Below are 27376 nucleotides of genomic sequence, written 5' to 3'. Positions count from 1 at the left end.
TAAGAAAGAAAAAGCCTGCATTTGTACAATGCCTTTCAGGTCCTCAGGAGACTCCAAGATGATCTACAGTCAGTAAAGGACTCCAAGTGTAGTCACTGTTGGAATGTAAACAAACACAGCAGCTCATACACGCACAGCAAGATCCCACAAGCACTAGGTCGTAAATGATCCGATCATCTGTTTCCCGATGTCGGTTCAGGGATCAGCGTTGGTCGGAACATCATGAGGCTCCTTGCTCTGCTGCTCAAATAACATCACGGATCTTTTACTTTCAAACGGCGAGGCAGGAGTGGCCTCAGTGTAATAACTCAGACAAAAACCACCCTCAGGACTGCACTGAAACGTCAGCGTAGGTCACGTGCTTGAGTCGCTGGAGTGGAGAGTGAATCCACGGGCTGGATTTTCAGCTCAGCGTGCAGGCGCGCGCCCGACACGCACAAGCGTGGAATAGTGCGGGATGACATCAGGCGAGCGTCCCAACGTCATTGCGCACTCGCCCGATATTTCGGTCAGCGGGTGCATGCGGGAGCCAGCAGCGCGCCCACCAACAACTCAGAGGGCTGTTAAGCCCACTCACAGATTAACTAAAGTGAATTTTTCCCTGCCCGTCCAGCCTTACAGTTGGCGAGTGGGAGAAAAGGCCGAGCAGCCTTTGGATTTTTGCTGGAACCTCATCCACGGGCGGGACGAGGTTTCCAATGTTGATTAAAAATAAAATAAAAATTTTAAAATCTCACTTTTCATTCACATGTCCCTGCTCATGCAGCAGAGTCACATCGGGGGACATGTTTATCTTAATTTTAAAACCTTTTATTTTTAACGTTAGAAATCTTCAGCTCCCTGAGGCAGCTCTGTGCCTTCAGGGGGCCTTTACTGAGCGCAACCGTGTGCACACGCTGGCTTCTACGCCCGCCCTCCCTTCCCCCCTCCCCCCAGGCAGTGCTGAGCGTTCCAGCACGCGATTCATGCTGGCTGTTAATTGGCTGTCGGGACCCGGTTGAGGGCAGTGAAGGGAAAATCCTCCCCCGTGACTTACTAGCTCCAAGAACATAAGAAAGAGGAGCAGGAGGAGGCCATTCAGCCCCTCAAGCTCGCTCCACCATTCAATGAGAACAAGGCTGATCTTCCATCTCAGCACCACTTTCCTGCACGATCTCTGTGACCCCCCCGCCCCCCACGATGTTTCATATGCAGAAATCTAATCGATCTCAGCCTTGAACATACTCAACGACTGAGCCCCCACAACCCTCCGGGGCAGACAATTCTGAAGGTTCTTCACCACCACCCCCAACCGAGTGAAGAAATTCCTCCTCATCTCAGTCCTAAATGGCCTGCCCCTTATTCTGATTCTAAGTCAAGCGTGGTGCTACCACTAAAACAAGGCTAACATGATGACAATAGCAATGAAAATCTCCTAGGGCAGTCCTTTCACCCGCTGTATCACATGGAAAAGTGTTTGGCAGTGATTGAATGGCACGGGTGCCGGATCTCCATTTTGATTCTGGTCAAAGACTGAGCTCTCTGCCGACCCACGTACAGGCCAGCAACGATAAAAGCAAAATATTGCAGATGCTGGAAATCTGAAACAAAAGCAGAAAATGCTGGAAAAAAGCCTCAGCAGGTCTGGCAGCGTCTGCGGAGAGCGAAACAGGGTTAACGTTTCGAGTCCGTATGACCCTTCTTCAGAGCAATGAACTTTTGTCGTGAGTGACAGTACAAACTCTCGCCCTACACCCCACCAACATCTGCAAAGTCCATGCCCAGGATGAGGAAACTGAAAATGGGAATCCGCAAGTTGCGAGTTATTTCATGTCCGCACACTGTCCACAAAACGAAGCCAATTGAGTACCAATGAAAAGAGCCTAATAAACTGGTTTTCCACTGGGCAAAAGGAGTTAAAATCTGTGCCTATGCGACAATCCTCTGGCTTTAATAAAGTTCAAAAAAAAAGGTACAATGGTTCTTTTCGACACCAGTGAGCTATGATAATATAGTGCCAGTCAGCTGCAGGGGGCTGCGTGTGTTGCCAACACCATGCATGCGCAGTTCTAGTGTTTTACCCTGCGTGGGGTTCGAGAGCATGGAGCAAAAACACTAATGTCACTGCTCCTCGGCTGCAACCTATCCCAAGGCCTTCCCCAACCATCACACTACCCAGACCTCTGTTTTCTTTATTGGTACGGCCTACTCTGAATCACTCAAATACACCTCGCCACCGAGGGGAGAATTTTACTGCCACCCCGCCGGCGTATCTGAAGATGGGGTGGGGGGAGGGAAGGCACGTACAATAAAATGGGGGCTAGCCCAATGCCTACCCACCCACAGCCATATTACAGTGTGTGGGTAAGGCATCAACCTGTCCGCCCACCCTCCCTTATGTCAACTGAAGCTATTAGGTCGCCACTTACGGGCCTCTTTCCAACTCCGCCGCCATGGTATTGTGGGCAGGGGAAGTGGACAGTCGCTACTTTCCCTGAACGTACCTAAGGCTGGTAAGGCTTGTTGTCTTCTCCTTGGGACTCCTTTGTCATCCCAGCAGCAGCCACTACCTCACTCTGGCTCTCCCGGGGCTGCTCAGCTGCCAGCCAATTGGATTATCCGGCAGCTCTCAAGGGCTGGACTTCCTGGTCCCTGAGACCTTGCTAAGGCTGCACCGGCGTATTATCGCTGGGGGTGGGTGGGTGGCTCTTCAGTGAGCTGCCAACCCAATTTTCCGCCGGGGGTGGGGGGGATGCAAAACTACGCCCCCCACCTTACCCCCACCCACCATCCACCCGCCCCCCACCCCCACCCCAGTAAAATTTAGCCCCAAATTTGATAAAGAAGTCAGCAGCAAAAGATGTGGATAACATACGGCACAAAGACTTTGTCCATAGAATAATCCCATCGCGAAACATGCACACTCCACAAGGTATATGAGGAGTCACAATATTTGTATTTTTTTTCCAATTTTAGTTTACTTAACTGCTGGTGCATTGAGTTGGTGTTACAGATAGTGTCGCTTTGATTTTTCATATTTTTAATATCATGCAATAAAGCTACACTCTGAAGTGGTTGTACCTATGGGAGGCTTCACTGAGATCTGTTCCACCCCATGGGGGGGAATGAGGCAACACTTGAAGTCAGTCCAAAAAAACACCAAAGCGCCAATGGAAAAAAAAAAGAAATCTTTTTTCACTTCCTCTCGTTGCAACTCTCAGGTCTGCATCTGACTTGCAGTTGTTTGTGGCCAGGGTCAACAAGAGTGTTACATGTGTTGGTGAGCCAATTACATGTGGCACCACCCAAATGCTCTTAGGTGAGAAAAGAAAAAGGGGTCAGACTGCAAAGCACAGGAATGCCCAGCTAGTGGTGCCCTAATCAGAGGCTGAGGCCTACAGATAAAGCACATACAACTCAAGCTCCCTCAGATCATCAGAAAGATGCAGGAACATGAGAAACGTTTGCTGCTGTATTTTATGCAATGTAGATTTATATATGCTCTGAACTGACAGAGAGAGAGAAAAGGACTTGCATTTATATCACCCCTTTCATGAGCACAGGATGTCCCAAAGCCCTTTACAATCAAACACTTTCTGCTGTTGTGATGCAGGAAACACAGCAACCAATTTGCACTCAGCAAGCTCCCACAAGCAGCTACGAGATAATGACCAGATAATTTGCCTTTTGAGAGATAAACATTGGTCGGGATATCAGGGATAACTCCCCTGCTCCTCTCCAAAATAGCACCATGGGGTCTTTTATATCTACCTGAGAGGGCAGACAGGGCCTCAGTTTAATGCCTCACCTGAAAGACAGCAAGCCGGATTTTGGCTATCAAGGTGGGTAGCTTAAGTCAGGAAATTCCTGCTCACCCGATCCACCTTGGTTAGAAAGCGCCCCAATGTACCAAATTTTTGCCCTGGGGAGGGTGCAGTCACAGGGTGAAATCTGGCCCACCAAACCAAAAGCAGATTCTAGGACAGGGGGCGGACAACTCCCAAGGCAAACTGGTTAGAAGGCCTGCCTCAGTTTTTGGGGACTTGGTCGCAGTTGTTTTAGAAGATTTTAGGCCCCCTAGCCCTCACTTAACACATTGCCTCAACTCACCATGCCCCCCACCCCCCCATTGGCCACTTGTACCCTCCATCCTGACTCAATGCCAACTCATGCACCCAATCTACCCCCCAATCCAACCCCCAATGCCAACTCAAACCAGAATCTACCATCAGCAAGCTTCAGGAGCAATGCGACCATCAAATAAAATAAACTGGTAATGATCTAAGCTCTCGCTATACAGACTTGATAGTGCTAAAAGTGAAAGCATCGAAGCTTTATATTTCTGCAAGTAATTATTCACTTATTAAAAACAAACTTCTGTTCATATCACAAAATCTTTAATATCCTCTTTAAGATGTCAAACATACTGCAAACTCTGAACACTCTGCTGAGACAATTGTAGGTTTTGAAGCTCAGCCAAGCATTCATAAGGAATAGCCCTTAGGGAAATTATCAACAAATAACTTTATTGAAACTGCTCAAACAGTCACTACACTAGCTGGCCTGTCAAGCAAAGCAGTTTTTTTAAAAACAATCACAGAGCTGCAGCCAGTTTTTTTTAAATTTAAAGACCAGGGCATTTAAAAATGTTAGATCATGACAGTTAAACAGACCTTATCCACCCTTCAAGGTGCTCAAGTCCACCCTATCAATTCTGACCCCCACCCCCCCCCACCCCCCCCCCACCCCCGACTATAGTTTAAGGCCCTTGCAACAGGCAAATTGTGGTTTGTTTGAACTCAGCACTAATTTCAAAAGGCCCTGTTGATTTTGGATTTCCTTCCTGTGTAAATTACGCTTTGCCCCTACACCGCACCTGCAAAAACTAGATCTGTAAAAATGGGGATGGAACATCAGCATCCGGGCCCCGCCTGCCATTTTAAAGATCTGTGGAGTCTTCCTGACTCCACGAAAATACAGCCCAGCATCTCTGATAGTGCAGCACTCCTCAGTACTGCATTGGAGTGTCAGCCTAAAGTTTGATGTTTTAAGTCCTGGAGTGGGAACTGAACCCTGCACCTTCTGAGTCAGAGGTCAGAGGGCTACCAGCCAGACCACAGCTGGCAAACATACAGTAGCACCCTCCCAGTTGATTCACTGCCCAGCTTGTCCCTCATAGCTCTTTCAGTTGAGGTCATGAACTAAGTGCATGGGGAACCAGTTTTTTTTTTCTGCTCCGCAGATCAGCATCTTTGTGCACTGTCACACCCTGTCTTTAGAACTCAATCCGATCCTTTATTCTCACATGATATACCAATGTTAGTAAAGTTTTCACTTATTTGGAAAAGCACAACTATGGCTTTGGTTGTTCAGTCGTGATAAATAGAACTATCCATTTTTAATGCCTGTCCTTCTCCAGGTTACATCTGGGCAGTCAGTCACAGAGTTCCAAGATTTTTTTTTTGATTGCATGGTGTGGTAATCTGAGGTGCAATACACCTTTAAGAGAATGTGAGCAGATTGACCATGTGATTGTATTACCCAATTGCTGTGTAGCGCGGGGTAATTGTTAATCAGTAGTTTTAGAATGGTTTTTGGTCTGACAAGCACACATGTGTTGGTGCTCTGTTACTTCTGTGAATAAACAGCATGTGCTTCAATTTACGATGGTCTCTTCATCTACATCATCTTGATTACCAACTCACTCATCAGTAGATAGGCGTGCAATCGTGTTCGCTGAACAAAGCAACCCATTAGAAGGAACATAACACATGGCTTATGGTTGCCAACTGGTACATATAAATCTATTCCCTTGAGGAGCCAAAATGATTTATGCTACAGATTCAATGCGTGCAATCTGGATGCTCCGAGACCTCATTGAAAATCTTCAGTCACAAGAGCAAATTTTGTGTCAGAGGAAAAGAGTAGAGGATTGGTAAATGCGTCCGCAGTCCACAGAAGATGTACTACGAGGCAAAAATGCAAAGCTCAAGCATGATTGATGTAAATTTAATATAATTTGTGCAAGGGCTTATTTTTAAGCCTTTGGTAACAACTCAGACTGATTGTTTAGTTAAACGATTGCGCTGAAAAGCAAAGTTCTGGACAATCACAAACCTCCTGGAAACAGATCTGTTTAGTTCTTATAGTTCCCATGTTGAAATAAATATGGTAACTGTATCTCGCAAACACAACAGAATGTTTCTTCTACTGTAACAGTCCATCAGTTCTGCTACAACTTCCAGCTCCAGGTACAAGTCCAGCTGGTACCAGTCAACACTCGACCAGATACGCTTGACTGGTTGAAGAGTTGGAAGGAAGTCAATGAGAATGAGGAGAAATTGTATGTTAGTTTGAAACATTTTTGTTTGTGTTATTTTTATAAAGCTGGATGGGTTAACTCCTTTCATTTTGTTTTGATTTGTTTTGCTGTAAAGATGCTCTGGTTCAGTATTTCTTCATTTGGAAACCATTGGGCGTGGGAACCAGACTTGAAGAGTTGATGAGTGTTGTGGTTCCTGTAAGATTAGTCAGGGAGTTGTTACTTGCCACATGCCCCTAGTTAGCTGTTGTCCTGGTGGAGGAAGGGCCCCTAAATTTCCTCTGTGGAAAAGTGTGGTGGAACAATGAAATGTCAGGCAGGGACAGCCAACCATTTTGAGGGGATTCAGAGACAGAAAGTGAATGGGAATAGAGCTGGAGCGCAATGGAGGACAGAGGAGTGGGATCTTAGCATGAATCATGAGACAGAGAACACAAGGCAATGAAATGTGACTGGGAGTGTGGAGAACAATCCTACGATAAAACTTTAAGGTTCTAGTAGGCGCACTGTAACATGCTCTCCAATGGTGATGTACTCATTGACTTAAACTACCAATGATGAGATTTGGTATGTTAATTTGGTGGACTGAGTAATATACTTATTGTGACTGTTAAAAGATCATAATATGCATATGAGCATGGAGTAATTGGCAGAGTGAAGCCTGGCCTCAAGCACATGCAAGTGCAGCCTGATGATCTCATCTCACACATTGGCAATACAGTCATCACTGACCTTTGAAGTTTGTTCACTCAACCACATCTCCAGATTCCCTAAAACAGCTGGTGAAATGATTGCAGGCAGCCCTGGCACTCGCAGAGAGCAACCCTGAACTGAAGGAGCACACTCTGAGATTCTGCAGTGTGTCAGAGAATGAGAGAAAGAGAGAGTTTGGATGGAACGAGTACTTGGAAACATTTATAAAGAACAGAACACTCTGAGTAGATGCTGGCCGTCAGTCAGGATTGTGCATCTTTTCTGTACTCTTTCAACCCTCAATCTATGCATCCAACTCACGCACATCTCTTACCAGCTTAAAAGCTTTGGATTATCAACTTTTCTATCTTCATTAGTTTTGGTGACTGTACTATTATGATGTTTTGATTCCTCAGAGCCAAATATTTTATCACAAACTGTACAATATATAATAATTCTATATGTCTTAAATTCATGCCCAGGAAACAAAATACTGTAACATTATAGTGCCTAATGCTATAAACAAGAACCTTAAACTGAGGGTGGAGCGGATATTGGATATTTCTGTTCGCCACTCAAATTCTCTTCTCATAAATTTCTAAAACTAGCAACAATGATTTTAAAAAATCTCTTTAGGACTCTGGAAAGAAAATTACTGTCATAATTGAAGGAGAAAAATAAAGTTACCAAAGTAAATATTTGCTGGGCTATGGAGAAACAGCAGGGGATTGAGACTAACTGGCTAGCTCTTTCAAAGGGCTGACACAGGCACGATGGGCCAAATTCCTTCCTTCTGTGCTATTTAATTCTATGATTCTACATAGTGTGCAACTAAAGAGAACTGTCTTGAAGCAAAATGTCTTTTGTTTTCTTCAAATGCTGAAAGCAATGGCATAAACTGCACTGTTTTTGCCACAGCATTTTAATGCTTGTGTAGAATATCATTGCAGAAATATGCTTGGCTATCCCAGCAATTAAAGCATTGTCTTGCCAAGAGATTTAATACTTCTATTTTAGGACAACCTTAACAAGCTGGTTTATTGTCTATTTTATGAATGTAATCCACTTGCGAAGCTAGTAATGTGAATAAATTTGCTCAGGTTAGTATAATTATTTAGTGTGTTGTTAGGAACTAGAGATAATTTAATTAAGTTATATTTGTATTTGTGGGTGCTAGGAATGAAGTTTAATTTGTATTTCTGTATTTGTGGGTTAAAAAGATAAAACCTGAGTTTTAGTTTCATTTTAAAAGATGCTTGAATTTTTTTGTGAGATTTATGACTCTTGAAGTGGAGAGCTGTGTTATCAAGTGGGGTAGTGGTTTAGCAAAGTTAAAAAAAGAAAAAAAACATGCTGCGGCTAGGCAACAGGGGTCCAGAGAGAGAGCCCACCACCCGCCCCCCTCACCACCCAACCCACGCGTACACACACACACACACACACACACACACATAAAAACCCAAAGCAGTTTGAGTTCAGTTGGAAGCAGATACCAGGAGAAGCAGGACAAGAGAGGGAACTGCAAGAAGCAGGTTAGAAAAACTAAAGAAGATTGTCCCCAAATCCAGAGGAGTGAGATAGGAAAGGTCGCAAGAGGACAAATAAGTCAAAGGACAAGGACAGGAACCTGGAACAGGTCCTGTTAAATGAAGTTAAGAGTGAGGAGCTTAGAAAGGCTCCAAGTTTAAAGGCATAAGCTGCAGGACACAGATTTAAAGCAATATAGGTGTGCAAGAAGCCAGAAGATCCAAGGAGACAGCAGAAGGTCTGTAACTCTTTACTATGGGCATGTGAAGCAGTGGCGTTCTGTTGGCACAGCTGAGTCACAGAGAGAGTATGTGGAAGGAAGCTTGAATACATGTGGAGATTGAGGGGATACGAACATCGGAAGGAGAGTTTGAAACCCTACAGGTGGACCTCATGGAAGGCATCTGAGAGAAAGTGTCATTAAGGAGAAGGTTCAAAAGTGAATTCTTCAAGAGTGGAGACTAGAATCCCTCATGTGAAAGACAGAGTTCAGTGAGACTGGTTGGCTCACTGTGTTTCAAGTATCAATGGGTAGTTGAGGAGAGACCCAGGGCACCTGTTTGGGGTGGCATCTGTCAGTTGGTTTCAGAGTGTGGTGTGCCGCTCCACAGGCTGCCTATTAGTTTACATGGACTGTGTACTTACTGTGAACATTAAAGCATAAGATAGCTTTTGTAATTTGTGTTATCCTTGCAAATCTGTATATATCTGTGAAGGTATTGGTGTGGGTGAAGGGGTATTGTAATATAGTCCATCTTTCTGTTTAATAAATGTTTTATTCTGTTGTTAAAAGTTCATCAGCTGCCTCCTGTGACTCTGTTCAGTAGCCACTCTCCATGTCTCTAAACAAAAAATAAAAGTTAGGATCTATCAAGCCTGGGATCTGATTTGTCCAGTAGTAACATCAGCTGGGATCAAAACAATGTATTTGTGGTATGACCGAGATTGAACATCAGTACATTAAAAAAAAACTGCCATTGCCAGAATTCTCTGATTCCTGATACTTTACCACTATTCTGTGGCATGAAGATTGGATATTAAACTTTTCATTGAATACAGAAATAAAGCCATTACAACAATGAGATTTTGGAATTGCAAGTTAGATCAGTTTCCTATCACTTCTGGATATTGATATTCAGTCAAGATCAGGCAGATGTGATAAACAATTCCTCTCTCTGACAGCCACTAAACATTGCTAAGTGATAGGGGGTTTGACCATTTTCAACTTTCTTTCCCAGTGAGTTTACATCATAGGACTGTCCATTATTCAGCATTAACTGGCACTAACAGAAAATGTCACAATTCTGCAGCAGGAGGGAGCCTTCTCAAGTTGGGCTGGAGACATTTTTTGGACAGAGCAAAAGGACCTTTGAATTGCAATTGGCTTTGCTGTAGTTAGTCTGGGAATGCTGCACAATGCGATTTATTGAAAAACAGTGGCACTGATATATTGAACCTTGAAAGGCACAATGTAAAAACAGTAATGGCCCCAGACATTGATGTTGGAGATTAATACTTTCGTCAGCCTGCATAATATAAGAGCTAAACCATTTGCATATTCTCAGACCATGTATGACCCATTCTTAACACCAGTTCTGAATATTGATTTTGTATTCAATGTAAACAGGAACAGTAAGTAATAGTAATCATATGCTACCATTTGTGGAATTCATAACAACTGAACACTGTGGATTTGGCAGCAAATTATACTGTAGATGCAAAACATTATTAATCAGCATTCTTATAGATTGACATCATCTGGACCTTGCTTTACATTTTCCAAAAAGCAGAAACCCTATTCTTAACCTTGTCTTGTACACAGTGAGAAGATCAATATCCTGGTCCTCGGTAGATCAACCTCCGTATCCTTCGTTTCTGTATGTACATCCTTCTCTCATCCTGTGTCTCTGGCCATGGGCACAGTACCATCAGTGACAAGTCATACAGTTTGTTGACAGCAGAGTAAATAGCTTCAAGATTGTCAGAAAGGCAGGCAAGAAATTTCTGCTTTGTTGTGTAACTTGTTATGGATTTTAATAGCAAAAAAAAGTCTTGCCAAAGAACTATGCTGCTTTCTGGCACTACATCTGGCGTTGGGCACCGGGTGCTCTCTGGAAAGATCTACCGACTGAATGTAACAACAGACTGAACCTTCCAGAATCAGCAGCATCGTAACATTGTCTCGTAACTAAGAGAGCGCCACAGTGCATAGCTACTGGGATGTTAGTACAAAGAATATTTAATATCTTAGAACTGCAAGTTTGTTTACAGAAGAATAAAGTCTGTGTTGATTTTCTCTACTCTCCTGCCCATCCTCACCCTTTCTTTTACGTTTACATTCCTTGCTGCTTGCAGTTCTCCCCTGCTGGTCAGGATAAAGCAACATTCTGTCTCACTGAGTTTTCAATCATGCTTACAAGAAGTCGAAGCCACTCTGTGATCAGCCAACTGGAGATGTGTCCCTTAAGGTGGAGCCTATCCAAACAGCTTTTCTTCTGCACTCACCCTCGCCCCCAACAGCAAAAAGAAGCACTCTGCCATTGCTCACATTCCCAGCCGTGCTTTCAGCTGTCTGGGCCTTTAGCTCTGGAATTCCCTCTCCAAACCTCCACATCTCTGCCTCCTCCTTTAAGACACTCCTCAAAACTTGCCTCTTGTACGCAGGCTTTCAGTCAGCCATCCGAACATCATCATCTTTGGCTTGGCATCAACTTGTGTCCTGAACACCTTGACACCTTGGGGAGGTGGTGGTATAGTGGTATTGTCACTGATCAGTATTCCAGAGGCCCAGTATAAAGCTTTGCAGGCTCAGGTTCAAATCCTACTATAGCAGATGGAGAAATTGGATTTCAATAAAAGTCTGATGATGATTATGAAACAATTGCTGATTGTCATAAAAACTCATCTGGTTCACTAGTGTCCATTAGGGAAGGAAATCTGCTGTCCTTACCTGCTCTGGCCTACACGTGACTCCAGATCCACAGCAATGTGGTTGACTTTTAACTGTTGTCTGAAATGATCTGGTAAGCCACTCAGTTTAAGGGCAACTAGAGATGGGCAATAAATGATGGCCTCGCCAGCGATGCCCACATCCCATGAACGAATATATTAAAAACAAAACAATTTTAGAGGCGCTATATAAAGGCTGATGTTGTTCACTCCAACAACTTGACCACGAGCACTGGCAAAGATCAGACAATGAGGATTTGATACGTTTCAACGTCAAACGGCCTACTCAAACTCGTGGCCCAGCTTCTGGTTTCCAAAATCCAATCAGTTAAGAGGTATCAATCTGACACAGTAATAGGTCAAAGAAACTCCCCATGTGGACACACGCTAGGGGCAGAATCATCCTAGATTTGCACTAAGTGCGGTAGCGTACACATAGAATGACATTTTACCCACCGGCCGCAAAGGCGGCTTTTCACGCCATATCATCCCAAACCTGCCACATTAATTATGCATTCCCAGCAAGCACAGCGTTTCCATGGTGGGCGGGCTCTCATTCGCCCTCCATGCCATCACCTCGCCACTTCAGCAGGCCGGGCACCATATTTAAAGTCCAGCCGTGTGCACGCCTCTCAGTGCTTCCAGCCCATGGGTGCTGCAAAGAAGACATGGTCCTGAAAGGCAAAAAAAAATGCAGCCCTCAGGTTCAATGACGTGTCCCTCGAGCACCTTTTGGACACAGTGGAGGCTCGCCGTGATGTTCTCTACCCCGCAGGTTGGGCAGCAACATCACTAACCCAGCTTGGGAGGTGGAAGCAGCGGTGGTCAGCACCAATGCCCTTCAGAAGGGGACAGCCATCCAGTGCCGCTACAGAATGAATGATCTCCTCCATTCCGCCAAAGTAATTCACTCTTCTCATCACTCTCAACTCACACACTAACAAACCCTTCACACATTCACAGGGATCTCACACCTCAAGGGACAACACCACTAACTCTCACGCACACACCCTCACATCTCCATCAGGATCATATCCTCTCGAGCTCGCACCCTCATCCTGTCCATGGCTCCAGTCACCACACAAAAGTTCCACGCAGTGCCATGTCTCCTGCTCACACTCTCGCCATCTGTTTCCGTGCAGGAGAAGCTGGCTCACATCAGCAGGAAGAGGTCCCAGACCCAGAGTGGAGTGGTCCACATTAGGCCGCTCAGTCACTTTGCGGAGTGTGCCATCGCACTGACTGCTGAAGACATAGACCGTGCCTGCGGTGATGGTGAGGTCTGCAGTGAACACCCTCGCAAGGATCCTGCACCACATCATCCCTCTCTCAATGCAAATGTGAGTGCTCTCTCTCCTGCTTTTGACTCGGCTGCCATGCACTACTCATCTCTACTTTGGTTCACTGGGAGCTCTACCAAGCAACCGACACCCTCAGCCAGCCAGCCCCTCAGATCCATCACCTCCATCCAAAAGGGCACCTCCTCCATTGATGAGCTGGGAATAAGCAGCTTGGAAGACCCGTCACAGCGCTTACCCACACCCTCCACCAGATCAGAGACACACACCTCGGTGGAACTAGGTCTAGGGCTGGTTTGGGTTCACAATCTGGCGGTCACCAAAAGGACACATGCTCGCAGCAGCAGGAGGCAGGTTCGTGCGAGCTCCCCGGCACTCGGAGGAGGCATCTGTGGGGTCCGAGTCAAATGATGAGCCTCTAGATTTGGCCTTCCAATTCATCCTGAAGAGTCAGCAGAAGTGGGGGGACATCATGCAGAGCTGTTGGAAGCCCTCAGCAGAGTGGCTCATGAGTCAGAAGAGTGCACCCGCCTCCTCTCTGATGAAGTGGTGCCCACATGGGCCCTTGAGGTCTCCATGAGGAGGATGGCGGATGCTATGGAGACCCTCGTCCAGCAGAATGCGGAGATATGTGTAGACCTGCTCTCCATTGTGGGAGCCATGGGTGAGTTCCTGCTGTGGCAACGCAAGAGGGAAGCGGGGCACCTTGACATCCCTCCAGGCGCTTCTTCCCCTCAAGGAGTCAGGCTGGGGCCCTCGGGCACCCGTAGGGAGGAGGAGTGGCAGCTGGACACCCCTGGGTCATCCACTCAGGAATCTCAAAGGCTGTCCTCTCCCTCCAAGTTCCCTTTACCTGTGAGCCCCTCAACCTCGTTCTCTGTCACTGCAGAGGAGGCAGCCAGCCAACGAGTGACACTGGAGGGAGAAGCGTGTGCGTGTGCGTGTGCGTGTGCGTGCGTGTGTGCATGGCAGCACCTTTTGGAGCCTCGTGCAAGCACTCTCCCATGCACAAGGAGCTTTCATGTATCATACTCACCTCAATGCCCTGAACATTTTGAATGGTACCTGCTGGAGTTCGCTTTTAGTTGTCCATCTGAGCTGACTTGCATTTCCACTCACCCAATGATCACTCTCCCAAGCAGCACCCTTATCTCGCCCACCACAATTGTTGTTTCACTTTCGATTTGGACAGCATGGTCCGGATTCAGTTTTTCTTGCATCACCCCCATTTCCTTTCCCCCATCACTGTCTACCCCCCTGGCATCAACTCCCACCTCCCCAGCACAACCCTTTTCCTTTGGAGATGTCCAGGTGAACGTTTCTTTCCTTCCCTAAAATCCCACCCCCGTCCACATTAACCCCAACCTCCTCTTTCCCACCCCCAGGGTCCGTGTCTGCCTCCGAGTCCCCACCAACTAATCTCGCCTTCCCTTCTACAGCTACCATTGAACCCTCACCCTCCCACCCTTCCGCCTCACTCTGCCCTCATTCATTCTCATCACACCCTCATACCACGCCCACCCTTGGTTTGCTCCTCGGGACTCATGGACCCATCAGACCCCTCCCTTGCACTTTCACCTGGACATCCCCTCTCCAGACCCCTTCCCCCTCCTGGAACCCATTCCCACCCTGGAACCCCTACCTCCCCCTCACCCCTTACCCCATCTCTTAATCCTCCCACACCCCCAGACTACCTCCCACACCCGCTTAGTCCCTCCATCTTCCTGATTTCCTCAGACACTCTTACTTCTTTGCCTCTCTACCTCCCTAGTTGCCACCTTCTCCCCCGTTACCCTCTCCTCCCCATACTCCCTTCCCCCTCTCAACCTCACCCCCCAACACTGTCATTTTCTCCCCTCCCAACCTCACCCCCCCCAGACACCTCTTCCTCTCCCAGTCAATTCTAGACCTTCCTCTCCCACCCCCTCAAAGATCATCCATTGTGAGCATCAACGGTGACTTTCCAACCTCCGTGAGCTGCATCGCAGCAGGTCCATGCCCAGCGAGAATCCACCCAGCGTGCCATGGACGTTCCTCCAGGATCCCATTGCTGTCAGGCTCCAGCATCTCCTGCTCCTCGGATGTCCGCGATGTGAGCGGTAAGTTCCCCCCTTCTGCGGGTCACATCTGTCAGAAAACGTTCTGCACCGGCAAGGTTTCCCACCAATATGGGCGGACGATCCAATGGGCGAGGTGGATGAGTCCGGCGCGCTGGCTGCTGATACGCTGATGTATTACAATAAAGTTCCCGATGTCTGCCATCAGCGGGCAGAGTGGCTGATCACAAACTGGCTTCACGACGTCGTGAAGCCCATTTTAGGCCTCCCCGCCAAATTTGTTCGCTCACGCTACTGAACGCGCCCGATGCCAGCGGGCACGGAAAATCCCAGCCACAGTATTTCTGTACCCATGGCCTGAAGCTGAAGGGTTATATTATTTAGTGGTGTAAACTGCTGCTTCGTGCTACTGGGTAAATATTACTCAGCAAGTTTACGTACATTTTCTGTGCACTTTTGTGTTGCCTTACAAGAATTATATTAGAGCAGAAGAGGAACAAATGATGCCTCAGAGACGAAATGATGCCGCTGTCTTTCCTTCACGGGTTGGAGAAAGTATCGTGAAAAAAATGAAATAAACAAAATAGCTTAAAGCCACTGAAACAAATACTAGATTAGGCGTAGATCAAAGCTACTGACGTTGTCACTTGTACACTCATCCTGAATGGTGAAAAGAATGAGAGGAGGCTGACACCAGGCTGAGTCAAGTTATTAATTATAACTTGCTTGGCAGCAACCAACCGCTTCAGCAAATGGGATAAAAGTGTGAGAAAACAAAAACAGAATTACCTGGAAAAACTCAGCAGGTCTGGCAGCATCGGCGGAGAAGAAAAGAGTTGACGTTTCGAGTCCTCATGACCCTTCGACAGAAGGTTCTGTCGAAGGGTCATGAGGACTCGAAACGTCAACTCTTTTCTTCTCCGCCGATGCTGCCAGACCTGCTGAGTTTTTCCAGGTAATTCTGTTTTTGTTTTGGATTTCCAGCATCCGCAGTTTTTTTGTTTTTATAAAAGTGTGAGAAGGTGACCCTTAATTTGCTGAATCAGTTTGACTTTTAGACTTTCAACTTGACAACAATGAAATTGGTCTCATTTTTCATTGAATTATTCCCTGTTATATGTTTTTTTGTTGTCAGACGTGCAAAAACACCGAATCCCTCCCAAACACTAAACATATTTACTTTGTGTCCCCTAATGGCCCAATGCTCTGACATCATAAAATGCAGCAGTTTTTCTATTTGTCCTTTGTTCTGTACAACAAACTGCTGGTTCTGCTGAGTGATCCACTTCTACTGCAGTTTTAGTGACTTTTGTTTGCAGTTCCCAAAGTTTTTTATTTCCCCCTACTTCTGCTTTCATAGTTTCCTTTGGTCACATACTTTCAGAAACTGAAACAAATCGCCAAGTAAACAAATCTGCCCCTAACCTGCTACCCCTGGTGGTCTTACACTGACCATTTATTATTTATGAAATAAAGGTGCATAAAAGTGCAGTCAACAGCCTAAAATGAAACGGTTGGTCAGGGTGCAATTGTTATATAAAGATGCTTGTAGTTGCTTGTTTCTCTTAGGTCGGTGCAACCACATTGGCTTTCATCCTGCTCAGCGCTGCAGATATTGGGCCACACCTTCCCATGAGTTCCGTGCATGCAAACAATCTTATTGCAGGTTCGAAAACGGAGCTGCATCTAGAATCAATATTAGTGCTTTTTTTTTAAACGTAACACCATTTGCCAGTGATCTTAGCCTCTCCGTTAAACCACTGGACTGCACTAGGCTTCCTATCTTCCCATTAAGATTTCACATTAAAAGCAATGCTGCTTGCAATAAATTGTCTTCTCTTCTCATCGTCCCCTCGGTCCCCTAAGAAGCTGCCCTACTGTACATTAGTACACGCACCAACCAGCTCCCCTTAAAGACCTGTTTCATAGCATCTGCAAATCCTGACCAGCCCCCTTTTTTGCTCCTACTGAACTTATTCGCAAACACCTGTTCGTCAGGTTGCCAAAGCTTTTAAGCTTACATAACTTTCTTCGGTAGACAGGCTCGTGAGTCTGAGTTCCAGTCTAACTCTGGGCATGGATGCCATAAAATGCGTTCGATTTTTTTTCCCCAGTGAAATACAAAGATAGTAAAAGTCAGCATTTATTTAGAATGGCCACATTATTGCACATACTGATTTTTTTGAAATGAATATATATTTTGATGTATATTAATTCAGCCACAGCTCCAAAACTGTTAATAAAAGCAAAATACTGCGGATGCTGGAAATCTGAAATAAAAACAGGAAGTGCTGGAAAAACTCAGCGGGTCTGGCATCTTCGGAAGAAGAGTTGCATCGGACTCAAAATGGTAATTCTGTTTCTCTCTCATCAGATGCGGCCAGGTCTGCTGAGTCTTTCCAGCACTTTCCGTTTTTATATGTAAAATTGTTAACTGGCTCCATGATCATCTATTAAAACAAATGGAGCTGCCCCCGATGTCCTAGGTGACTGCAGCATCATCGGGTTTGTTGCTGTTGGCAGGGCAGAAGGACTCAAAATTCAGCTCCGGCTTTGCATTGATTTCGATAACTTTCGCTGGGGTAGAGGTGGTGGGGGGGGGGTCTGACAACTGGTGATGGGATATCTGGGCTAATTTGAAAAAAACAATCTGGGTTCCTGATTCCTGACCACAATACTCCAAGCTGGAAATTACATGTTTGCAGGCATGGAGTGAAAACAGGATATGATCATTTTCATGGCGTAACAGCATGCCCAATACTTCGGGGTGGGGGGGGGGGTGGATTTTAAAATCACCAAATGGGAAGGCTGGTTTTCCACTCTTCTTAATATTACTTTTCATTGACTTCACCAAAGAGGACAATCGGACAGGGTCTAAAGCCAGTGCTTCACTGGATCTTATTGATTTTCTGACTGGCAGGGGCTTAGGTTAAAATCGTTTGCTTAACATTTGGCCTCACACATAAAGAATAAGCGCTTGAGCAGATATCTGACAGTGACCAGTGCATGTGCGAACGTAAGCCAGCCATAAACCCATGCATTCAGGTGAGGAGGGGAGAGAATCAGAAAAACATAACAGGCTAAATTGTTTCACCCTAATTATAGGATGCCCAATGGAGCAGCCAGAAGTGTATTACTGGTAACAGAGCCAAGGCAGATAGTTAAGAATTGAGATGCCGAAGAGACATGACCTAATTAATTGGCTGGCGGTCCGCCGCAAGTCAAGCTACTGCCTGTCCCAGCCCCTGCCACTTGGCGCTCCCTTGATGCTCTTAGCTGAGTGTCTGGAGGTATGAAGTGAAATAAAAATTGGGCAGGCCAGGGAAATGGTGGCATAGTGGTAATGTCACTAGGCTAGCAATCCATCAGCCCAGCCGAATGCTGTGGGGACATGAGTTCAAATTCCACTATGGCAGCTGGTGGAGTTTACATTCAATTAATAAAATCTGGAATATAAAGTTAGTCTCAGTAACAGTGACCATGAAACTATCAATGATTTATGAGGGGACTAAGATCTCTACCTGTGTTTTTTTTATAAAATATATATTTATATCTTCATGGCTACCTGGCAGTTTCAAAGAAACTCGCGCCTTGTTATCTCTGAAGAGACACTAACAACACCCCAAATTCAAAGAGAACTATACAAAGGCCATCTGCTTTTCCTAACCAAGGTTGGCCAACTGGAGTCTCCTCTTCTGCAAGGCCAAAGGACCCTGTAACCTTCCTTTCAACTCTTAATGGCTGGGACATTTAACAATCTCGAGGACCCAGATGAGGATAAGCATCCCTTGTCAATTACAATTTGGTGAGGAGGGAGTCATGTGACGTGAACCTCTAGCTAGTGGAACTAGTTATATTGCCCTGCTAAACTGCAAACTCAGTCTGCCATTTTACCATCTAACTGGCCACATCTACACTGTTTCTGCTGGAACTTCTTTACCATCACCTACAAGATAGGTACACAGAGATGAATCACTCTCATCGTGTGAAGTCAACTCCAGCAGAGGAGTGCCTTATACATCATCAGTTTTCGGCCTGCTGGCCTTCATGAAGGAATACCTCACTGGATTTTAATTCTATACTCTGGACCCATGTGAAACAATATTTCTTTTCTCTGTGGTCTTTTCCTGTAAATCTCTCTTTTCTCTTTCCCTCTTTTACCGTATGAGTGAAAAGAAGGCAATTTTGCTACCCTCCTCCTGTGGTTGAGTGTGTGCAACTAAATTAACCCTTTGAGTTCATTCTATCTCGAGTTGGGGGTGGGGTTATTACTAGAAATTGGATTACAGCAAAACCAAGGGCTTGGAAAATATGCAACTGGTTATAAAGGGAAAAGCAAATCAAAATAATGTTCTGTTTCCGGTTGGTGGTGAGAGGAGAAATTAGTGCAGTTTAAATTAACCCCCCCACCCTGTCCATAACAGACTGCTGTAAAAACCCATCTGGTTCACTAATGTCCTTTAAGGAAGGAGGTCTGCCATCCTTACCCAGTGTGGGCGACATGTGATTCCAAACCCACAACAATATGATTGACTCTTAACTATCCTCTGAAATGGCTGAGCAAGCCACAGAGTTCAAGGACAATTAGGATGGGTAACAAAAGCTAGTGACGCCCACATCCCATGAAAGAATAAAGAAAAAAAATTGGCAGAACAGCTTCAAGGGGTTGAATGGATTATACCTGATAGTATTTTCCTAAGAGAGGTGAAAGCTGCACCATTATAACCAGGGGACAAAATTAATTCATGTTTAATGTAAACAAAAAAGAATAATTTAATTAAAAATAAGCTGCAAAGGTCAAGTATCAGTGCTTCCTAGTTTAGGGACCGCCTGCAAATACTGACAAACTTAACTTCAAAAAAAAAGCTACCCAAAGGAAAGCAGATCAAGCATTGCGGAAAACATTTTCTATTACCTCACAGAAGCAGGAACAATGTGCTAGTCAACAAATATACAGAAGATGGACAAATAGAACATCTCTCAAAGCCTCTGTAATTTTTAGGGGCATAGGACTTAGAAGTAGGCCATTTGGCCCTTTAAGCTTGCTCTGCCATTCAATAAGATCATGGCTGATCTGGTTGTGGTCCCAACTCCACTTTCCTGTTGCACCCCATTCCCCCCTCCCCCAGCCACACAACCCATAACCCTTGATTCCCTTGTCTATCAAAAATCTGTCTAACTCTGCATGGAATAAATTCAATGACACAGCCTCCATTGTCCTCTGGGAAAAAGAATTCCACATACTATTAACCCTCAGAGAAAAAAAAAATCCCCTCATCTCCCTCTTAAAAGGGAGACCTCTCATTCTGAAAATGTGTTCCCTAGTTCTAGTCTCTCCCTTAAGGTGAAACATTCTCTCAGCATCCACCCTGTCAAATCCCCTCAGGATCTTATAGGTTTCAATAAGATCATCTCTTATTCTTCTAATCTTCAATGGATACTGGCCCAACCTGTCCAACCTTCTCTCATAAGATAGCCCCTTCATCCCAGGAATGAGCTGAGTGAACCGTCTCTTAAATCCTTCTAACACAATTATATACTTTTTCAAATAAGGAGACCAAAACTGTACACAATACTCCAGATGGGTGCTGGGCACCCAATTTAAAAACCTAGCCTATTTTATTTTTGACATTCAACCATTCTGAAATTTAAAAACAAAGATTCATTGTTGTCTCTTTCTAATTGCAAACACAAAAATTAAATTGAAATCCCACCCCTTTAGTTAATGGCCTTTCACCAGCTTTGGACCATGAATTTCTTTATCGCTGCCATCAATACTTCTCATTTTCAGTCAACCAAAGGTTCGGCTCTGCTGAGCAGATGTTACCCAGTTGATATTTGTTTTTTCCTTCCTCCTGCTCTCTTCCCCAAGATGAACCAATCTGACAGTGAGACTTCTCCAGCTGAATCTGATGGGGCAGAACAATACTGACTGAGGACTTCAGTTCATACCTTGTCTTTTCTGCTAATACCAATGTTATGCTCCAGAAAGCTTGGTGGTGAAAAATAGAACTGCAGCCAATCTTTACACACTTTTATAAGAATTTATTTACTGAGTTACACATTACAAGCATGTACCTCCTAACCCAACGACCACAGTTTAAGTCTGTTTCTACCTAATTAGAGCCTACCACACTTGCATAAAATTAAACACAATTAATGTATAATTAATACTCAACCCTTTGTTATCCGAAAACTGATTCACATACTCAGATATTCAACCCTTTGTTATCCGAAAACTGATTCACATACTCAGATATTCAACCTTTTGTTATCCGAAAACTGATTCACATACTCAGATATTTAACCCTTTGTTATCCGAAAACTGATTCACATACTCAGATATTCATATTTTTGCTGTATTATCTGCTCAACTTATTTCCCTCCTTCTCATTTTATACCACTTCTCCCTCTCCTCGCTCTAAGAAACTCACTGGCTGGAATTTTCTGGTCCCGCCCACTGCCGGGATCTTCTGGTCCCACCTAAGTCGATGGAATTTTGGCTGGCTTGCCGTATCCGCTGTGGGGGAACCCACTGGGGTGGGGCCGGAAAATCCATTTCTGGACTATATTTCAATGACTTCATCGCCTGGCACTTCAATGAAGTGGATATTCTTCACCAGTGAGCTTAGGTAGTGAACATCAACAAAATGTTAGACAGTGGGACATCACACCTGAGACCAATCCTAACCTCAGCCAATGCTCCTGCATTGAACTTCACCAAAACAGGCATCACTGGACTCGTTGAGATTTCCCTTCCACCAGCCAGGGCTACCAAGGCTTACTCAGCAGCCTGGCCTGATGTGTGTGCACATTTTAATCCCCGGGGCAGCAAATCCAGTTGCTGGAGCATATTTTGCATTGAAACAGCTCCCGCAACGGTCCTTGCCAGGCGATACAGCCACTCAGTCCACTGATGGCCCCATCCTGCTAGGGACTGCCTCAGAGAATTCCTGGAGCTGAATTTTGCAGTGCGGGTGGAGTCATCCTGGGAGCTCTAGCTTTGAATGCTCTTCGTCTCCCCTTTGTGGGAATATCTCACCTCTTGAACGCCTTCCATTGTTTATTTATTTCCTTACCTGACAAATCTTTGACCTTGGCCAGGTATATTTTCAATTCACCATGTAAATTTGAATACTTCTTGACCCTTTCCAAAATTTCACCTCATGATATTGTTTTCACATGTGTCAATTCCGCCCTGTTAATTTCCCCAGGATTAGATTCAATACTGTTTTCCTCATTTGCCTGGAATCACACTGATTGGGAAAGTTCTCCCTGTACACATTTCAAGAATTCCTCCTCCACTTTGCCTTTAACACCGATTTTCCCCTGTTTACATTAAGATCACTGAAGTTCCCCCACCACCCTGAACCCCCCACCCCCCTCCTCACCCCCCTCCCCCCACCCTTATCATCACTCTATTGTTTGTACATCTCTCTGAAATTTCTCTAATTATTTCACAGCCTATGATACACACCCAGCAGCAGAACAGCTCCCATTCTACTCCTTAACTCTAACCAAATGGATTCTTTGAACCCTCTAGCACATTATCTCTGTGTAGGGCTTTAACATTGCTTTTGATCAGTACTGCCAATTTCTTCATTTTTTTTTCACTCTCAATCCCATCTGGATACATTGTAGCCAGGAATACTAAGTGCTCATTCCCGCCCTTGTTTTAGCCAGGTCTCCATAATTGCCATTATATCATAATCCCCATATGGTAACTTTTGCCCGCACCTCATCACTTTATTTTTTGCTCTCATTGCATTTACACATGTACATTCCAATCTACTTTAGCCTACACTAACATTTCTCATGCATCTGACACCTTCTCTTTCTGAGCCTCTCTCTAATTCTATTGCACTTCATCTCTCCCATGTTCTCTATGCTTCTTGTCTGATGCTTCATCTTGGTTCTTCCCCCCACCTACTCCCCACCCCCCTTCACCAAAAATGTCATCAAGTGTGAATAAAAACCCGAAAGTATTTAAATTTAACCTTTTGTGTGCATGGAGGGAACAAGGGAGCATTGTGTACAATTCCAAATGTCCTACTGACAACCCCAAGTCTATTAGAGCACTCCTCTTCCACCCCTTAGCTCAGATCAGCTGGCACATAGCAGTCTAGGGATCAATCTGGAACCTTACAAATCTATGTAGCTGAACACCACACTGGTGGTGCATTTACCCACTACATTGTCATAGAATCTAGCTAAACACTCTTACCTGTTTTTTGGACATGCTATGGATCTTGGTACAATGGTCAAAGATGGGACACAATTTTTTTTAGAATATTATGCCACGTGGAAAATTTCTATTGATACATATTACGAAGGCCTTTTATTCAAACTCGTTTTTTTTGGGTGTGTGAGTTAAGCCAGCAATTGATAGGGCCTACTAAATGGAATGTCACAGGCAGATAAGATAGTCTCTCTGGGTTACAGGGATGGAGCAGGGAAGGAATTAACACAGACCAGCTCAATCCAGTTGAATTATTGAACTGTACCAGCTGGCCAATAGTGGAGCAACACTGATGACAGCTTTGACCTTAATAACCGCTAGTAAACAGTTAAGTAAGGGACAAAATGCTGTGTTTGTCATAGGCCAGATGATTATAAGCTTGATGTGTGTACCTGCCTTCAACTGAGCACTGTGGTAAAATGGCTCACCTTGGGAGTCTGTGGGAACAAAACAAAGCACCTCACCTTGGAGCAGGTGCAGTTCCACTGGTAAAGTACAACACATCACTGTAGTCACGAGTTAATTAGCAAACCTCCTGTGTGGAACAAGATACGTTCAGGTAGTGAGCCGCATTTGACAGTCATAAAAAATGGAAAAAAAAGAGAAAACTCAAAGTAAAATTATTTCATAGACATAAAGAACTCTGATAGCAGAAATGAGTTTGAATTCTGAGTCTAGTTTCTCCCCAACTGACCCTGATTCACTGAATAATTTAAACTCAAATCCAAACCATGGAAATTGCCACTTCTGTCAAGAGAATTCAGGGGGTAACACAATCATTCTGGGTATTTTTTTATGTTTGTGTTTGGATCCAAAAAGAAGTTATTTTTTCAAATATTTTCTCCTGCTGAATACAGTTAACCTTTCACCTCGCTAACCAAAATCAAAGCAAAATGGTTCAACCACAGGTTTCTTCATGAACTTACTGGATTGTTATTCTGGAAAAGTGTTAAGTGTTGATCCTTCGCCCCCAACACTGCCTCCCCCTCCTCACTCCCACTCCTCCCTCTCCCCCTCCCCCCTCCCCTCCCCCTCTCCTCTGATTAGCCCTCCTGCCAAGGGTGGTAAGCTTACCAAGGGAAAAAGTAATTGGAGAAAATCAGTCATGATTTTGAGTCAAATTCAGGTCTCCTATCTGGAAATCTAACACTGTAGCATTGCAGCATCCTAGCTTTGCTTTGTACTTGTAGAACAGAGCAATCTGTTATTCCACACAGGAACCAAGCCCAGCCCCAGTTCAACTTAACTGGTCAACTTTGGGAGTGTTTGGCATTTGACCTCATATTTCCTTCCCCTCCCCCATATGGCAACTCACAACTGTACAGCAACTGTCAAGTTTTCTGACTGAATTTATTTCGAAATCCCCAAACAAAGCAATACTATGATAACAAGAATAAACTGTTGTACACAGGAGGTTATAATTCTGATATTTTTCTGACATGTTTTCACTCTGGTCTCTCGAAACTAAAGACTGTCTCCTGAATTAACTTCCTAAAACTTTAGTATGACTTGTCAGTAATGTGATAGGCTAGGTGAGACAGCCTTACATTTTTTTAATTGCATACTCGACAATAGTTTGTAAATAAATTTCAACAAGCTGATAAAACCGTGTCAGAGTTCCAGGTATTAGGCTAAACTCTATCACAGAAGTATTTGACAAACAGTGACTGGTTATACTTTAGTTCCCAGCCCAGTCAAATCCCACACCCTGCCACTGCCCCGCACACCCCACCCGATACATATCCCTCCTGCAAAACAGACCTACCACCATTCCATAGCACCTAATCCTTCCTCATGAAATTAAGGTTGCCTTATTGTATAACAGCTGCAGCGCAAATACATTAATGAAATCATATATTGCCAAAAATGCTCCTGGCTGCATTATCCACAAAAAGATTATAAAAGTTGATGGATTACAGAAGTATGTATTTTCATTTTTTTCTTATTTAAGTCTCTGCCCTGTGCTTTTACCAGGATTCAGGAATATGTGATAATACGTATACACCGGTAGCCACTCCCCCTTATGTATAGCCTTGCTGTAACTAAAGTAAACATTAACACGCAGTGGCCAAAAGGTGGGAAGGTCAAGGTTTCTATTAAATGTTACGCTAAAAATGTGCGGAGACATGCTTGTACAAAGGATGAGGCTGAGCAGTACAAGTTTGTGACTGTAAATAGTACAGCTCGACAGTTTTTGACAGCACTCATACGACAATATTGCATTAACACAACCTAATGCCACCGGGGAATAGCACTCCTATTTTCATTTTCAATCCTAGACTGCAAAAGTGGTAGTTTCTAGGTCGCTCTTAAACAGCGACCCTCTCAGCCAGTCTCTGAAAGCGTCCGCTGTCAACTCTGGACAAGTCCACCAAAATCCAGCACAGCCTCTCTTGGGGCTTCAGCCCTGGCTATGAACTACAATATGAAGCATTATCGAGTGACAACACGCACATCATTGCTACTGATTACGAGATGTAGCACCGAGGCTGCTGAAGATGGCATTAGCCTGGCACCCTTCTACTGACACTCCCACATCTGTAGACCCCCTGACTCCAAGGATCACACGCCAACAACTGCATTCAAGCCACTGAGATTTCTGCTCGCTGCAAGAACTGTTAGGAAAACAAGCGAGACGCGAGTCAAATTCTGTCCAACAATGCCTTCCTCAACGCAGTCGGACAGCCACTGCCTTTCAGCAGTAAGCCAGCACAACACAAAGAATGAGAAGAAAGAATATAAAGCGCTGACCTGCTGGAAAGCTGCAGAAGAGAATTATTTCCTTCCCTTATACAGTGTCTCTTCTCCCTCAGCTGCTCTGTGCAGGAAATGAATGGGGGCGCACAGAGGACTGTTGTACTTGCAAATGACTTACCGGAGTCACATGATCTGGTTAATGTAGGGTGGGCCAGTGGGTGGAGGCTTCATAAACAACAGAGGACAATATACCCTAAGCCTTACCAGCATGCATCGAATTACACAGGGGCCCCTTTGTAGGAGGTTTTCGAGCAGCTCAGTCAGTTTACAGCATTAAAATCACCGTGGGTCTGCAGTTTAAACTATTCCCTATATGTGTGTGTATATAACATTATATATCTATGACACAGAGACACACACATATATATACACACAAATACAGGAATACGTGTATGCGGATAATTTATACATACATTTACTTTTCACCCCAAAATATTGGAACGGCTGATGATCCATTTACACCTATGGTCTTAAGCTTCAAAGTAGCATTATTGCCTTAATTTGGCAAAATCATTCTGTCCCCTCTTTCTGTAAACCCGTCTAACCCTCCTAACTCGCGAAGGGCTACCCACAAACCTATGTGGCTGCAGCACAAAGTCAAAAATACCTCTCGCAGCTTGTGAAGCAGAGCCGTGTGAAAGTATTTGGCATGAGGTTAAAATAAGGTGGCTGTGGATCTAAATAGACTGCATCCCCGTCCTGTTTCCCTGGCTGGTTAAAATATACTTGCAGCATACCTTGGCTGTTCCACACTAGAATGTCCATCACTTGAAACGGTTCTTCTAGCCCTGTACAGTTTTATATTCAACTGTGAAATATGCAAAGCCCACTCACTTCTATTTGTATTTTATGGATATAGGACTTACAAAAACTGTAATAACTGACATAAAGACCCTTTCTCTAAAAAGAAAGAATATTGCCTAGACTTACTGTAGTTATTGAAAGGTTTCAATTCTAGCTATAAGCAGAGAAAAGAGCTGTTTTTAATTGACCGTACAGACTAGAAAAATAGAAGCTTGATGGGGAGATGGAATATTGCCAGGGATTTCTGCAGTTTCCTGACTCTTCTGCTGCTGCTGCTGAGAGAGACGGGAAAGGCCACTGCTCTGCAACCCTCTGCATCAGCTCTGACATAGTTCCCCCTCCTCCCCCAGTGCCTTGGGAAGTGACCTGAACTCACGGAGCCAGGCAAACTGCACAGTGAGCAGAGCATTGGGCTGCCCGAGGTGGCAGTCACCGTGCGCACCGAAACGCGGGGGTGGTAACTTGAGGTTTCAAGATTCTCACAGCATTGTCAGTGGGGGTGGGGAGGGAATTTACCTTGGCCACGGGTGGAAACAATGATAGCGCGATTCCAAATCACTTCAAGCTACAGCTTTAATTAATTGCAGAATGTTATGATCAAAATCCAAAATTCGACATGGCATTTTGCCAGACTCAGTCTCAAAGACACTGATACACCTTGTCTGTATGAACCCAAAGCCGGTTTCCTAGGACATGCACTTGTCAATGCACATTGCATGTAGCTGCAGGACTCTCATTATTTCCATGTACC

At 44.7% G+C, this 27376-nt stretch overlaps 1 protein-coding gene across 5 annotated transcripts in view; it reads right to left on the bottom strand.

Annotated features, from left to right (window-relative positions):
* Window positions 1-25942, bottom strand: part of klf12b (Kruppel-like factor 12b) — a 243472-nt gene extending 217530 nt beyond the window's left edge. For all 5 annotated transcript variants that reach the window (XM_041198790.1, XM_041198792.1, XM_041198793.1 and 2 more), the window contains exon 1: window positions 25816-25942. The gene's annotated coding sequence lies outside the window, so the exon portion shown is untranslated. The remainder of the gene's footprint in view (window positions 1-25815) is intronic.
* Window positions 25943-27376: the final 1434 nt, after the last annotated feature.

The sequence above is a fragment of the Carcharodon carcharias genome, chromosome 11 (assembly GCF_017639515.1).
Source record: "Carcharodon carcharias isolate sCarCar2 chromosome 11, sCarCar2.pri, whole genome shotgun sequence".
In the NCBI taxonomy this organism is placed as follows: Eukaryota; Metazoa; Chordata; class Chondrichthyes; order Lamniformes; family Lamnidae; genus Carcharodon; species Carcharodon carcharias.
This window is presented reverse-complemented; position numbering and strand designations above follow the sequence as displayed.